The following is a 17,500-nucleotide window of genomic DNA, read 5'->3' on the forward strand; positions in this document are numbered from 1 at the left end:
TTAAACCAAAAGGATCGATAGGCCGAGCTTTTGCTGTCCCTGTGTGTACTGAACACCGAGATCAAGTCAGCATTGCCTTTTTGCTGTATGTGGGTTTCTGTCCGCACTGAGCTGGCCTTGGGACACCTCCGTTATTATTTGAGAGATGTACCGCCCCAGTCAAACTCCCTACCTGGCAATGTCCTTGAATTGGATCATACCTGAGTAAATGGAGTTATACCAAATTTTCAAATCGATAATACATGAATGCATCTCTCATTAAAGAATTTGTTTGCGATTATATAACAAACTCGTGATACTTTGATCAAGAAGCTTGCATCAAAAACCCAATACCATAAGATATATATAAATATATCCGTATAATGGCTAGGAAATGATACACGTTCCATTTAATCAAGTAAGTAAGGAAACAATAAGAGTAGTGGTATTTCATTGTCGATACCAACCGAAGTCTAAATCTCCCACTTATTCTACACCTCTTATGTCTCCTTACACTGCCAGATTAGAGTCAAGCTCAAAAGGGTCTTCTTTCCCGCCTAATTATTCCAAGCCCGTTCCCTCTGGCTGTGGTTTCGCTAGATATGTAGATAGCGACAGAAGGAATCTCGTTAATCCATTCATGCGCGCCTCATAATTAGATGACGAGGCATTTGGCTACCTATAAGAGAGTCATAGTTACTCCCCCGTTGACCCGCGCTTACTTGAATTTCTTCACTTTGACATTCAGAGCACTGGCAGAAATCACATTGTGTCAACACCCGCTAGGGCCATCACAATGCTTTGTTTTAATTAGACAGTCGGATTCCCCAAGTCCGTGCCAGTCTGAATTGATTGTTAATTGATAATCGTTATAATTAATAAGAACTAATTGGTTTGACCCAACTAGTATTCTTAAAAATTTAGCAAGAAAGTTCCACAATTGGATACGTAACTAAACTATCCGGGAACAAGTTACAACCATAAATGATTATAACTATATTTACCCAGAACGAGCACATAAACCATATTATTGTTTCCCAATCAAGCCCGACTATCTCAATCTTCAGAGCCATCCTTATCCCGAAGTTACGGATCTAATTGCCGACTTCCCTTACCTACATTATTCTATCGACTAGAGACTCTTCACCTTGGAGACCAGCTGCGGATATTGGTACGGCCTGTTGAGAAGTTGCGTATCCCCACCATAAATTTTCAAGGTCCGAGGAGAAAATATCGACACAACAGTATATGTCATGCTCTTCTAGCCCATCTACCATATCTCTCTGCGAAAAGACTTCCATGTGTAGTACGACTATAAAACAGAAAAGAAAACTCTTCCGATATCTCTCGACGGCTTCTTTATGGTCGTCCTGTTGCCAGGATGAGCAGAGGCCCATATTTATAACAAACGGATACTCAACAGTTACGGAATTGGAACGTATTCCTTTCGTTCAAAATTATTCAAGTATATAATTTTCACAATAATTGTAATATTTATTTTTACTTGAAATTTTCGGCTTTCGCCTTGAACTTAGGACCGACTAACTCGTGATCAACCACTGTTCACACGAAACCCTTCTCCACTTCAGTCCTCCAAGGTCTCATTCGATTATTTGCTACTACCACCAAGATCTGTACCAATAGCAGCTCCATGCAGGCTTACGCCAAAACACTTCTACGCATTACCATTGTACCTTCCTACTCACTAAAGTTTCAAAATTTATATTACAAGTAATATAAATCATCTACTTTAGCGGTAATGTATAGGTATACAACTAAAGCGCCATCCATTTTAGGCTAGTTGCTTCGGCAGGTGAGTTGTTACACACTCCTTAGCGGATTTCGACTTCCATGATACACCGTCCTGCTGTTTTAAGCAACCAACGCCTTTCATGGTTCTGCATGAGTTGTTAATTTGGGGCACCGTAACATACGTTTGGTTCATCCCACAGCGCCCAGTTCTGCTTACCAAAAGTGGCCCATGGGCACATTATATCATAACCTTAAACTTCTAATCAAGAAAGTTAAGGTCTTACCCATTTAAAGTTTGAGAATAGGTTAGATCGTTTCGACCCTAAGGCCTCTAATCATTCGCTTTACCAGATAAGATTATTTTATATAACATTAAAATGCACCAGCTATCCTGATGGGAAACTTCGGAAGGAACCAGCTACTAGATGGTTCGATTGGTCTTTCGCCCCTATACTCAATTCTGACAATCGATTTGCACGTCAGAACTGTTTCGTCTCTTCATCAGGGTTCCCCTGACTTCAACCTGATCAAGTATAGTTCACCATCTTTCGGGTCACAGCATATCTGCTCAAGGTACGTCCAGTTAGAGGCATAAATAATATAAATATTATTATACATAACTATATAGAAACGCCCCGGGATCTGTGTTAATTAACTATAAAATAGTTAAAAACTAATCCCATTAAATAGTCAAGTTAATTACGCTATTAGGTTTATATCCAATAACTTGCACATATGTTAGACTCCTTGGTCCGTGTTTCAAGACGGGTCCGAAGGTATCCTGAATCTTTCGCATTGTTAATCATACAAGTGCATATAATAAACACAAAATCAATGATAATTATGCCATTATATAATTCCGAAAAATTAACGCACTGTATTCTTATTAATCTATCAACACTTTATCAAATTAATGACATTTATCCTATGTAAAATGCAAGCATAATAATTTGAATAAACTATAAGTCATATTTTATGATAAATTATATATGTTATAGATTACAATGTCCTTATTATGGAAAAAATGCACATATTCTATAATATTATATTAAATATTATAACTTTAATTGATGAATTTTCCATAATGGATATTCAGGTTCATCGGGCTTAACCTTCTAAGCAGTTTCACGTATACTATTTAACTCTCTATTCAGAGTTCTTTCAAACTTTCCCTCACGGTACTTGTTTACTATCGGTCTCATGGTTATATTTAGTTTTAGATGGAGTTTACCACCCACTTAGTGTGCTGGCACTATCAAGCAACACGACTCTTTGGAAACATCATCTAGTAATCATTAACGTTATACGGGCCTGGCACCCTCTATGGTAATATGCGGGTAAATGGCCTCATTAAGAAGGACTTAAATCGTTAATTTCTCATACTAGAATATTGACGCTCCATACACTGCCATCTCACATTTGCCATATAGACAAAGTGACTTAGTGCGTCTGATCATTTTTTCTTTTCGCTCGCGCCCATACTAAGAAAATCCTTGTTAGTTTCTCCTCCCTAATTAATATGCTTAAATTCAGGGGTAGTCCCCTATGAGTTGAGGTTGTATAAAGCAATGTATATATATATTATAAACAATATATCTCTATTGAAGAACAATATATTTGATATATTTCAATTTTCGCATCTTTAAATAATAGAGACAATTCTAGTTAAAAAAATTTAATTTTTTTTATGCTAGACATTTCTCAGTATTATTTGAATTGAAAAAAGAAAGAATTGTATATCTTCATTTTTCTTTTATAAATATTCGAGATAATTGCTTTTATATTTAATATTATGAATATATAAATATATCAAGACTATACCATATGCATATCATTATAAAAATATATAATAATAAGCAACTTATATTAGCATAGTCTTACAACCCTCAACCATATGTAGTCCAAGCAGCACTATAAAATTAATTAAAGTACATAACAGCATGGACTGCGATATGCGTTCAAAATGTCGATGTTCATGGTCCTGCAGTCACTAACTTCACACGATGACGCACAGTTTTGCTGCGTTCTCATCGACCCATGAGCCGAGTGATCCACCGCTTAGAGTTTTATAAATATATATAAAATATACAATTCGTCAATTATGTTTTATTGAAAGAAATTAAAAAATACACCATTTAACTGGGCATATATCAATCCTTCAATAAAGTTATTTTTATACCTAAAATAATTGTTGCGAAATGTCTTAGTTTTATATAATCAATAAAATATAATTTATATTGTGTTTAATATTATATAAAGCATTAACCTGTATATCAGGTACAACAATGTATATTTTAGGTGTTGCATTTATCAATGTAATGCGCATAATTTAATATGAACAATACATCACGCAACGCATGTATATTAATTAAATATACACGCATTTATATTCAATAATATTCGTTTATATTTAAACATATAAAATATGTTTAATTTTTTTATATACCTAAAATAATTGTTGCGAAATGTCTTAGTTTTATATAATCAATATAAATATAATTTATATTATTTTAATATTATATAAAGCATAACCTGCTATATCTAGATACAACAATGTATATTTTAGTGTTGCATTTATCAATGTATGCGCATAATTTAATATGAACAATACATCACGCAACGCATGTATATTAATTAAATATACACGCAATTTATATTGAAGACAACAAATAGTCTATATATTCAATATAATATATATGTCTTTATTTTGGGTAATTTTTATTTATATATTATATATAATAAATATTTTAATACGGATAAGATTCATTCAATAATGATTCCTCCGCAGTTCACCTACGGAAACCTGTTACGACTTTTACTTCCTCTAAATAAATCAAGTTCGGTCAACTTCTGCGAAACAACCGTAACACACAAGGCGTCACAGTGTGATCCGTCCGGAGACCTCACTCAATAATCCTTACGCCGTAGTAGCGACGGGCGCGTGTGCACAAAGGGCAGGGACGTAATCATGAGAGTTAAGACTCACACACAATTAACTAGGAATTAACCCATAGTTCATAGGAACAAGTTCATGTAACAGTTATCAGTCACAATCCCAAGCATGAAAAGTGTTCAGCGGTTTACCGGACCTCTCGGTCTAGGAAATACACGTTGATACTTTCATTGTAGCGCGCGTGCAGCCCAGGACATCTAAGGGGCATCACAGACCTGTTATTGCTCAATCTCATTATTGCTAGACGCAATTTGTCCATTTAAGAAAGCTAGTATCCTTATAATGGGACAAAACCAACAGGTACGGCTCCACTTATATAAACACATTCAAGAAACACAAAAAACATTTACTGCTACCATGAATGAAGGCTATATAAGCTTCAACACCATAATCCTGAAGATATCTATTTAATATATTTGAGTCTCGTTCGTTATCGGAATTAACCAGACAAATCACTCCACGAACTAAAGAACGCGCCATGCACCACCACCCATAGATTCGAGAAAGAGCTATCAATCTGTCTTACACACTTATGTTCGGACCTGGTAAGTTTCTCCGTGTTGAGTCAATTAAGCCCCAGCCTCCACTCCTGGTGGTGCCCTTCCGTCAATTCCTTTAAGTTTCAGCTTTGAACCATACTTCCCCGGAGCCCAAAAGCTTTGGTTTCCCGACGGAAGCGACTGAGAGGAGCCATAAAGTAGCTACACCAATTGCTAGCTGGCATCGTTTATGGTTAGAACTAGGCGCGTATCTGATCGCCTTCGAACCTCTAACTTTCGTTCTTGATTAATGAAAACATCTTTGGCAAATGCTTTCGCTTAAGTTAGTCTTACGACGGGTCAAGAATTTCACCTCTCGCGTCGCTAATACTATGCCCCCAAAACTGCTTCTATTAATCATTACCTCTTGATCTCGAAAACCAATGAAAGCAGAACACAAGGTCTATTCATTATCCCATGCACAGAATATTCAGGCATTTGAAGCCTGCTTTAAGCACTCTAATTTGTTCAAAGTAATTGTACCGGCCCACAATAACACTCGTTTAAGAGCACTAATGCAGGTTTTAAATAGGAGGAACATATGAAAAAATACAAGTATTTAAACATATATAAGAACTCACCGGCTAATACGCTTACAGACACAAAGGTCTAGTACTACCTACAATGGGATGCGGTACTACCCGTATGCAGTACAAGTTCCACTACGAACGTTTTAACCGCACCAACGTTAATATACGCTATTGGAGCTGGAATTACCGCGGCTGCTGGCACCAGACTTGCCCTCCAATTGGTCCTTGTTAAAGGATTTAAGTGTACTCATTCCAATTACAGGGCTCGGATATGAGTCCTGTATTGTTATTATTTTCGTCACTACCTCCCCGAGCTGGGAGTGGGTAATTTACGCGCCTGCTGCCTTCCTTAGATGTGGTAGCCGTTCTACAGGCTCCCTCTCCGGAATCGCAACCCTGATTCCCCGTTACCCGTTGCAACCATGGTAGTCCTAGATACTACCATCAAAAAGTTGATAGGGCAGACATTGAAAGATCTGTGTGTCGGTACAGGACAAGACCATACGATCTGCATGTTATCTAGAGTTCAACCAATATAACGATCTTGCGATCGCTTGGGTTTTAGCCTAATAAAAGCACATGTCACCATAAGGGTTCATGTTTTAATTGCATGTATTAAGCTCTAGAATTACCACAGTTATCCAAGTAACTGTTAACGATCTAAGGAACCATAACTGATATAATGAGCCTCATTTGCGGTTTCACTTTTAATGCGTGTGTACTTAGACATGCATGGCTTAATACTTTGCAGACAAGCATATAACTACTGGCAGGATCAACAGAATAATGTTATATCTTTGATATATTTCTATTTCATATTGATATATAGAAAATAAATATTGCAAATATTTGTATAAATTAAAATATTAACGAATTTGGCCAATTATTATATGGCATTCAATATACGCATTCATATATTGAAAATATATATATATATACAATATTTATAATATATCCCTCGGTGTGCCCAACGCATACACCTCAGGGTATATTTTTTTCATGGCTTTTCTCTAAACCCTCGTTTGTGTTAGGGTATTTATATGAGCGGGCGCTCTTTTATTTATATAAGCCTTCTTTATATTTTTTTAATAAAATACAATATTAGATATAATTAATTCTAAAATATCTTTATATTTTCACATAAAACAATTTGTATATATTCAACAATATATATATTTGCTTAATTTTATAATAAATTATCGCACTATGTATTTTGATTAATAAATTTAAAATTTATTTTCTTTGATATAAAAGTCTAGTTTTATATGATATAAAAACTAAGCACTTTTAATTTTCATATATTTATATATTCATCATATATATAGTTTATTCATATTTATTTATACAATAATAATAATAATAATATTACTTACTATTATCATATACGTATATGAAATTAAATTTAATTCCATATACTTACTAGGATAATAATAAAAAGAAATTTTTATTGCCTAGAACCAGAAATAACGATAATAATTGGAAACTTGTCAAATTATAATTTATAATAAGACGTAGACGCGTTCACGATATTATCTAAGTATACAATATAGTTGTATATATAATATATAATATAGTATGTTAATATATATAGATAGGCTTACACCACCTACCATATATACCTTTTTGACCACACTTTCGCAAGTAAGCTGGGTATTTATTTGCCCTTCCCCTCCACCACTAAAAATACTCATCGGTATTTTAGTATATTCATATAATATAAATAATATACTATATTGGTAGGACGACACCACAATACCCTATATACCTTTTTGACACACTTTCGTCAAGCTGGGTATTTATTTGCCTTTTTACCCTCACCTAAAATATACTCATCGGTATATTTCAGTATATTTTAGTAATATCCATATGAATATGTATATCCATATCCATATCATAATCCATATCATATGAAAATAATTTAATATTTCCATATTTATTATAATATAATAAATATTATATATTATATATTATATGGTAGGCTATCCCCATCACCTACCATATATTTCATATACATATAAATATTTCATATCCATATATATTATTTGTATATTCATATATTTCATATATGTTATATGCATATGTATTCATAACCATATGCTCACTATATATAATACTGCGGTCTTCTGTTTAATATAATATTATTTTAATATATATTGGCAGGCTGAACACCACCTACCCTATATACCTTTTTGAAACGGTTTCGTCAATCCGGTCATTTATTGTATTGGAAGTATGACTTTCCCACACATATTTGGATATCCATACGATTGCCATATCCATATGAAAATATTTTTTAATATTTTTTTAAATATTTTTAATATTTCCATATTTAATATAATATAATTAAATTATTATATTATATATTATATGGTAGGCTATCACCATCACCTACCATATAATTTCATTATACATATAAATATTTTCATATCCATATATATTTTTTTTATATTCATATATTTTCATAATATGTTATATGCATATGTATTCATAACCATATGCTTATATATTAAACTGGCGGTCTGTTCTGTTTAACTATAAATATTATTTTAATATTATATAGGTAGGGCCGAACACCACCTACCCTATATACCTTTTTGAACACGTTCGTCAATCCGGTCATTTATTGTATGGGAAGTAGTTTATGACTTCTTCCCACACATATTGGATATCCATACGATTGCATATCCATATGAAAATATTTTTAATATTTTTAATATATTTTTAATATTTCCATATTTAATATAATATATTAAATATATTATATTATATATTATATGGTAGGCTATCACCATCACCTACCATATATTTCATATACATATAAATATTTCATATCCATATATATTTTTTTATATTCATATATTTTCATATATGTTATATGCATATGTATTCATAAACCATATGCTCATATATTAATACTGGCGGTCTTCGTTTAATATAATATTATTTTAAATATTATATTGGTTGGCCGAACACCACCTACCCTATATACCTTTTTGACACGGTTTCGTCAATCCGGTCATTTATGTATGGGAAGTATGACTTTCCCACACATATTTGGATATCCATACGATTGCATATCCATATGAAAAATATTTTTAATATTTTTAATATATATTTTAATATTTCCATATATTAATATAATATAATTAAATTATTTATATTATATATATAAGGTAGGCTATCCTCATCACCTACCATATATTTCATATACATATAAATATTTTCATATCCATATATATATTTTTTATATTCATATATTTTCATATATGTTATATGCATATGTATTCATAACCATATGCTCATATATTAATACTGGCGGTCTTCTGTTTAATATAATATTATTTTAATATTATATTGGCAGGCTGAACACCACCTACGCTATATACTTGTTTAACACGGTTTCGTCAATCCGGTCATTTATTGTATGGGAAGTATGACTTTCCCACACATATTTGGATATCCATTACGATTGCATATCCATATGAAAATATTTTTAATATTTTTAATATATTTTTAATATTTCCATATTTAATATAATATAATTAAATTATTATATTATATATTATATGGTAGGCTAACATCATCACCTACCATATATTCCATATACATATAAATATTTTCATATTCATATATATTTTTTTTTATATATTCATATATTTTCATATATGTTATATGCATATGTATTCATAACCATATGCTTATATATTAATACTGGCGATCTTCTGTTTAATATAATATTATTTTAATATTATATTGGCAGGCTGAACACCACCTACCCTATATACCTTTTTGAACACGGTTTCGTCAATCCGGTCATTTATTGTATGGGAAGTATGACTTTCCCACACATATTTGGATATCCATACGATTGCATATCCATATGAAAATATTTTTAATATTTTTAATATATTTTTAATATTTCCATATTTAATATAATATAATTAAATTATTATATTATATATTATATGGTAGGCTAACATCATCACCTACCATATATTCCATATACATATAAATATTTTCATATTCATATATATTTTTTTTTATATATTCATATATTTCATATATGTTATATGCATATGTATTCATAACCATATGCTTATATATTAATACTGGCGATCTTCTGTTTAATATAATATTATTTTAATATTATATTGGCAGGCTGAACACCACCTACCCTATATACCTTTTTGAACACGGTTTCGTCAATCCGGTCATTTATTGTATGGGAAGTATGACTTTCCCACACATATTTGGATATCCATACGATTGCATATCCATATGAAAATATATTTAATATTTTTAATATATTTTTAATATTTCCATATTTAATATAATATAATTAAATTATTATATTATATATTATATAGTAGGCTATCACCATCACCTACCATATATTTCATATACATATAAATATTTTCATATCCATATATATTTTTTTATATTCATATATTTTCATATATGTTATATGCATATGTATTCATAACCATATGCTTATATATTAATACTGGCGGTCTTCTGTTTAATATAATATTATTTTAATATTATATTGGTAGGCCGAACACCACCTACCCTATATACCTTTTTGAACACGTGTTCGTCAATCCGGTCATTTATTGTATGGGAAGTATGACTTTCCCACACATATTTGGATATCCATACGATTGCATATCCATATGAAAATATTTTTAATATTTTTAATATATTTTTAATATTTCCATATTTAATATAATATAATTAAATTATTATATTATATATTATATGGTAGGCTATCACCATCACCTACCATATATTTCATATACATATAAATATTTTCATATCCATATATATTTTTTTATATTCATATATTTTCATATATGTTATATGCATATGTATTCATAACCATATGCTCATATATTAATACTGGCGGTCTTCTGTTTAATATAATATTATTTTAATATTATATTGGTAGGCCGAACACCACCTACCCTATATACCTTTTTGAACACGGTTTCGTCAATCGGTCATTTATTGTATGGGAAGTATGACTTTCCCACACATATTTGGATATCCATACGATTGCATATCCATATGAAAATATTTTTAATATTTTTAATATATTTTTAATATTTCCATATTTAATATAATATAATTAAATTATTATATTATATATTATATGGTAGGCTATCCTCATCACCTACCATATATTTCATATACATATAAATATTTTCATATCCATATATATTTTTTTATATTCATATATTTGCATATATGTTATATGCAGATGTATTCATAACCATATGCTCATATGTTAGTACTGGCGGTGTTCTGTTTCATATAGTATTATTTTAATAGTATGTGGGCAGGCTCAACACCACCTACCCTATATACCTTTTTGAACACGGTTTCGTCAATCCGGTCATTTATTGTATGGGAAGTATGACTTTCCCACACATATTTGGATATCCATACGATTGCATATCCATATGAAAATATTTTTAATATTTTTAATATATTTTTAATATTTCCATATTTAATATAATATAATTAAATTATTATATTATATATTATATGGTAGGCTAACATCATCACCTACCATATATTCCATATACATATAAATATTTTCATATTCATATATATTTTTTTTTATATATTCATATATTTTCATATATGTTATATGCATATGTATTCATAACCATATGCTTATATATTAATACTGGCGATCTTCTGTTTAATATAATATTATTTTAATATTATATTGGTAGGCCGAACACCACCTACCCTATATACCTTTTTGAACACGGTTTCGTCAATCCGGTCATTTATCGTATAGGAAGTACGACTTTCCCACACATATTTGGATATCCATACGATTGCATATCCATATGAAAATATTTTAATATTTTTAATATTCGTGAGTTTTTAAATAGGGACAGAAGGAATCTCTTGAATTGAATCATGCGCGTCACTAATAAGATGACGAGGCATTTGGCTACCTATGCGAAAGTAATTCAACTCCCGCCGTCTTAAGGTTTAAGACTTATAACAATATATGTTTAATATTTTTAATATCCGTGAGGTTTTAAATAGGGACAGAAGGAATCTCTTGAATTGAATCATGCGCGTCACTAATAAGATGACGAGGCATTTGGCTACCTATGCGAAAGTAATTCAACTCCCGCCGTCTTAAGGTTTAAGACTTATAACAATATATGTTTAATATTTTTAATATCCGTGAGTTTTAAATAGGGACAGGAGGAATCTCTTGAATTGAATCATGCGCGTCACTAATAAGATGACGAGGCATTTGGCTACCTATGCGAAAGTAATTCAACTCCCGCCGTCTTAAGGTTTAAGACTTATAACAATATATGTTTAATATTTTTAATATCCGTGAGGTTTTAAATAGGACAGAAGGAATCTCTTGAATTGAATCATGCGCGTCACTAATAAGATGACGAGGCATTTGGCTACCTATGCGAAAGTAATTCAACTCCCGCCGTCTTAAGGTTTAAGACTTATAACAATATATGTTTAATATTTTTAATATCCGTGAGGTTTTAAATAGGGACAGAAGGAATCTCTTGAATTGAATCATGCGCGTCACTAATAAGATGACAAGGCATTTGGCTACCTATGCGAAAGTAATTCAACTCCCGCCGTCTTAAGGTTTAAGACTTATAACAATATATGTTTAATATTTTTAATATCCGTGAGGTTTTAAATAGGGACAGAAGGAATCTCTTGAATTGAATCATGCGCGTCACTAATAAGATGACGAGGCATTTGGCTACCTATGCGAAAGTAATTCAACTCCCGCCGTCTTAAGGTTTAAGACTTATAACAATATATGTTTAATATTTTTAATATCCGTGAGGTTTTAAATAGGGACAGAAGGAATCTCTTGAATTGAATCATGCGCGTCACTAATAAGATGACGAGGCATTTGGCTACCTATGCGAAAGTAATTCAACTCCCGCCGTCTTAAGGTTTAAGACTTATAACAATATATGTTTAATATTTTTAATATCCGTGAGGTTTTAAATAGGGACAGAAGGAATCTCTTGAATTGAATCATGCGCGTCACTAATAAGATGACAAGGCATTTGGCTACCTATGCGAAAGTAATTCAACTCCCGCCGTCTTAAAGTTTAAGACTTATAACAATATAAATGAAAAATATTATTTTCATTTTTCACGTCACTAATAAGATGACGAGGCATTTGGCTACCTAAACGAAAGTAATTCATCTTCCGCCGTTATAAGGTTTAAGACTTATAACAATATAAATGAAAAATATTATTTTCATTTTTCACGTCACTAATAAGATGACGAGGCATTTGGCTACCTATGCGAAAGTAATTCAACTCCCGCCGTCTTAAAGTTTAAGACTTATAACAATATAAATGAAAAATATTATTTTCATTTTTCACGTCACTATTAAGATGACGAGGCATTTGGCTACCTAAACGAAAGTAATTCATCTTCCGCCGTTATAAGGTTTAAGACTTATAACAATATAAATGAAAAATATTATTTTCATTTTTCACGTCACTAATAAGATGACGAGGCATTTGGCTACCTATGCGAAAGTAATTCAACTCCCGCCGTCTTAAAGTTTAAGACTTATAACAATATAAATGAAAAATATTATTTTCATTTTTCACGTCACTAATAAGATGACGAGGCATTTGGCTACCTATGCGAAAGTAATTCAACTCCCGCCGTCTTAAGGTTTAAGACTTATAACAATATATGTTTAATATTTTTAATATCCGTGAGGTTTTAAATAGGGACAGAAGGAATCTCTTGAATTGAATCATGCGCGTCACTAATAAGATGACGAGGCATTTGGCTACCTATGCGAAAGTAATTCAACTCCCGCCGTCTTAAGGTTTAAGACTTATAACAATATATGTTTAATATTTTTAATATCCGTGAGGTTTTAAATAGGGACAGAAGGAATCTCTTGAATTGAATCATGCGCGTCACTAATAAGATGACGAGGCATTTGGCTACCTATGCGAAAGTAATTCAACTCCCGCCGTCTTAAAGTTTAAGACTTATAACAATATAAATGAAAAATATTATTTTCATTTTTCACGTCACTAATAAGATGACGAGGCATTTGGCTACCTAAAAGAAAGTAATTCATCTTCCGCCGTTATAAGGTTTAAGACTTATAACAATATAAATGAAAAATATTATTTTCATTTTTCACGTCACTAATAAGATGACGAGGCATTTGGCTACCTAAACGAAAGTAATTCAACTCCCGCCGTCTTAAGGTTTAAGACTTATAACAATATAAATGAAAAATATTATTTTCATTTTTCACGTCACTAATAAGATGACGAAACAGTTAGTAGGCCACAATTAGTAGGGAAACGTGGACAACCCGTGATAAATCCTTATATGCTTTCTTAGATATAGCAGAGAAGAATGTTTTATACTAAATATACATATTTACACATGCATATTTACATTTTTTTTATATTTCGAATCATCAAGCAAAGGATAAGCTTCAGTGGATCGCAGTATGGCAGCTGCTCAACCACTTACAACACCTTGCCCGTTACAAAAGTCGTTTACAATTGATTCTAGGCTTTGTCATTGTATTAAATAATGTTTTCATATGTAACTAGCATGGCATCAGGTGATCAAAGATCCTCCCAATTTACTATGTTACAAATTACATTGGCATCACATCCATTGTCGTTTAAAATATAAATAATAAACTTTAAATGGTTTAGAAGCCATACAATGCAAATTGCCCCTTATTTATCATTGCAGTCCAGCACGGATACGACCTTAGAGGCGTTCAGGCATAATCCAACGGACGTAGCGTCATACCACTGTTCGCTCGAACAAGTATTGTGCCATTGGTCCGTACCTGCGGTTCCTCTCGTACTACGCAGGAATGCTGTCGCAACAACGTTTTGTCATTAGTAGGGTAAAACTAACCTGTCTCACGACGGTCTAAACCCAGCTCACGTTCCCTTGCATGGGTGAACAATCCAACGCTTGGTGAATTTTGCTTCACAATGATAGGAAGAGCCGACATCGAAGGATCAAAAAGCGACGTCGCTATGAACGCTTGGCCGCCACAAGCCAGTTATCCCTATGGTAACTTTTCTGACACCTCTTGTTAAAAACTCTTTAAACCAAAAGGATCGATAGGCCGAGCTTTTGCTGTCCCTGTGTGTACTGAACACCGAGATCAAGTCAGCATTTGCCCTTTTGCTCTATGTGTGGTTTCTGTCCGCACTGAGCTGGCCTTGGGACACCTCCGTTATTATTTGAGAGATGTACCGCCCCAGTCAAACTCCCTACCTGGCAATGTCCTTGAATTGGATCATACCTGAGTAATTGGAGTTATACCAAATTTTCAAATCGATAATACATGAATGCATCTCTCATTAAAGAATTTGTTTGCGATTATATAACAAACTCGTGATACTTTGATCAAGAAGCTTGCATCAAAACCCAATACCATAAGATATAATAAATATATCCGTATAATGGCTAGGAAATGATACACGTTCCATTTAATCAAGTAAGTAAGGAAACAATAAGAGTAGTGGTATTTCATTGTCGATACCAAACCGAAGTCTAATATCTCCCACTTATTCTACACCTCTTATGTCTCCTTACACTGCCAGATTAGAGTCAAGCTCAAAAGGGTCTTCTTTCCCCGCTAATTATTCCAAGCCCGTTCCCTTGGCTGTGGTTTCGCTAGATAGTAGATAGGGACAGAAGGAATCTCGTTAATCCATTCATGCGCGTCACTAATTAGATGACGAGGCATTTGGCTACCTTAAGAGAGTCATAGTTACTCCCGCCGTTGACCCGCGCTTACTTGAATTTCTTCACTTTGACATTCAGAGCACTGGGCAGAAATCACATTGTGTCAACACCCGCTAGGGCCATCACAATGCTTTGTTTTAATTAGACAGTCGGATTCCCCAAGTCCGTGCCAGTTCTGAATTGATTGTTAATTGATAATCGTTATAATTAATAAGAACTAATTGGTTTGACCCAACTAGTATTCTTAAAAATTTTAGCAAGAAAGTTCCACAATTGGATGCGGAACTAAACTATGCCGGGAACAAGTTACAACCATAAATGATTATAACTCTATTTACCCAGAACGAGCACATAAACCATATTATTGTTTCCCAATCAAGCCCGACTATCTCAATCTTCAGAGCCAATCCTTATCCCGAAGTTACGGATCTAATTTGCCGACTTCCCTTACCTACATTATTCTATCGACTAGAGACTCTTCACCTTGGAGACCAGCTGCGGATATTGGTACGGCCTGTTGAGAAGTTTGCGTATCCCCACCATAAATTTTCAAGGTCCGAGGAGAAAATATCGACACAACAGTATATGTCATGCTCTTCTAGCCCATCTACCATATCTCTCTGCGAAAGACTTCCATGGTAGTACGACTATAAAACAGAAAAGAAAACTCTTCCGATAATCTCTCGACGGCTTCTTTATGGTCGTTCCTGTTGCCAGGATGAGCACGAGGCCCATATTTAATAACAAACGGATACTCAACAGGTTACGGAATTGGAACCGTATTCCCTTTCGTTCAAAATTATTCAAGTATATAATTTTCACAATAATTGTAATATTTATTTTTACTTGAAAATTTTCGGCTTTCGCCTTGAACTTAGGACCGACTAACTCGTGATCAACCACTGTTCACACGAAACCCTTCTCCACTTCAGTCCTCCAAGGTCTCATTCGATTATTTGCTACTACCACCAAGATCTGTACCAATAGCAGCTCCATGCAGGCTTACGCCAAACACTTCTACGCATACCATTGTACCTTCCTACTCACTAAAGTTTCAAAATTTATATTACAAGTAATATAAATCATCTACTTTAGCGGTAATGTATAGGTATACAACTTAAGCGCCATCCATTTTAAGGGCTAGTTGCTTCGGCAGGTGAGTTGTTACACACTCCTTAGCGGATTTCGACTTCCATGATCACCGTCCTGCTGTTTTAAGCAACCAACGCCTTTCATGGTTTCTGCATGAGTTGTTAATTTGGGCACCGTAACATTACGTTTGGTTCATCCCACAGCGCCAGTTCTGCTTACCAAAAGTGGCCCACTGGGCACATTATATCATAACCTTAAACTTCATATCAAGAAAGTTAAGGTTCTTACCCATTTAAAGTTTGAGAATAGGTTAAGATCGTTTCGACCCTAAGGCCTCTAATCATTCGCTTTACCAGATAAGATTATTTTATATAACATTAAAATGCACCAGCTATCCTGAGGGAAACTTCGGAAGGAACCAGCTACTAGATGGTTCGATTGGTCTTTCGCCCCTATACTCAATTCTGACAATCGATTTGCACGTCAGAACTGTTTCGGTCTTCCATCAGGGTTTCCCCTGACTTCAACCTGATCAAGTATAGTTCACCATCTTTCGGGTCACAGCATATCTGCTCAAGGTACGTTCCAGTTAGAGGCATAAATAATATAAATATTATTATACATAACTATATAGAACGCCCCGGGATTGTGTTAATTAACTATAAAATAGTTAAAAAACTAATCCCATTAATAGTCAAGTTAATTACGCTATTAGGTTTATATCCCAATAACTTGCACATATGTTAGACTCCTTGGTCCGTGTTTCAAGACGGGTCCCGAAGGTATCCTGAATCTTTCGCATTGTTAATCATACAAGTGCATATAATAAACACAAAAATCAATGATAATTATGCCATTATATAATTCCGAAA

The 17,500-nt window shown here is 33.1% G+C and overlaps 1 non-coding gene and 1 pseudogene across 1 annotated transcript in view; both read right to left on the reverse strand.

Moving 5' to 3' along the window:
• Window positions 1-3,290, reverse strand: LOC138927657 (large subunit ribosomal RNA; annotated as a pseudogene; the record flags this gene model as incomplete).
• A 10,937-nt stretch (window positions 3,291-14,227) lies between these two features.
• Window positions 14,228-17,500, reverse strand: part of LOC138927654 (large subunit ribosomal RNA) — a 3,951-nt gene continuing 678 nt past the window's right edge. Inside the window, exon 1 of the ribosomal RNA XR_011444102.1 lies at window positions 14,228-17,500. This exon is cut by the window's right edge and continues 678 nt beyond it. This is a non-coding gene — a ribosomal RNA (large subunit ribosomal RNA).

The sequence above is a fragment of the Drosophila bipectinata genome, unplaced genomic scaffold (assembly GCF_030179905.1).
Source record: "Drosophila bipectinata strain 14024-0381.07 unplaced genomic scaffold, DbipHiC1v2 scaffold_48, whole genome shotgun sequence".
NCBI lineage: Eukaryota > Metazoa > Arthropoda > Insecta > Diptera > Drosophilidae > Drosophila > Drosophila bipectinata.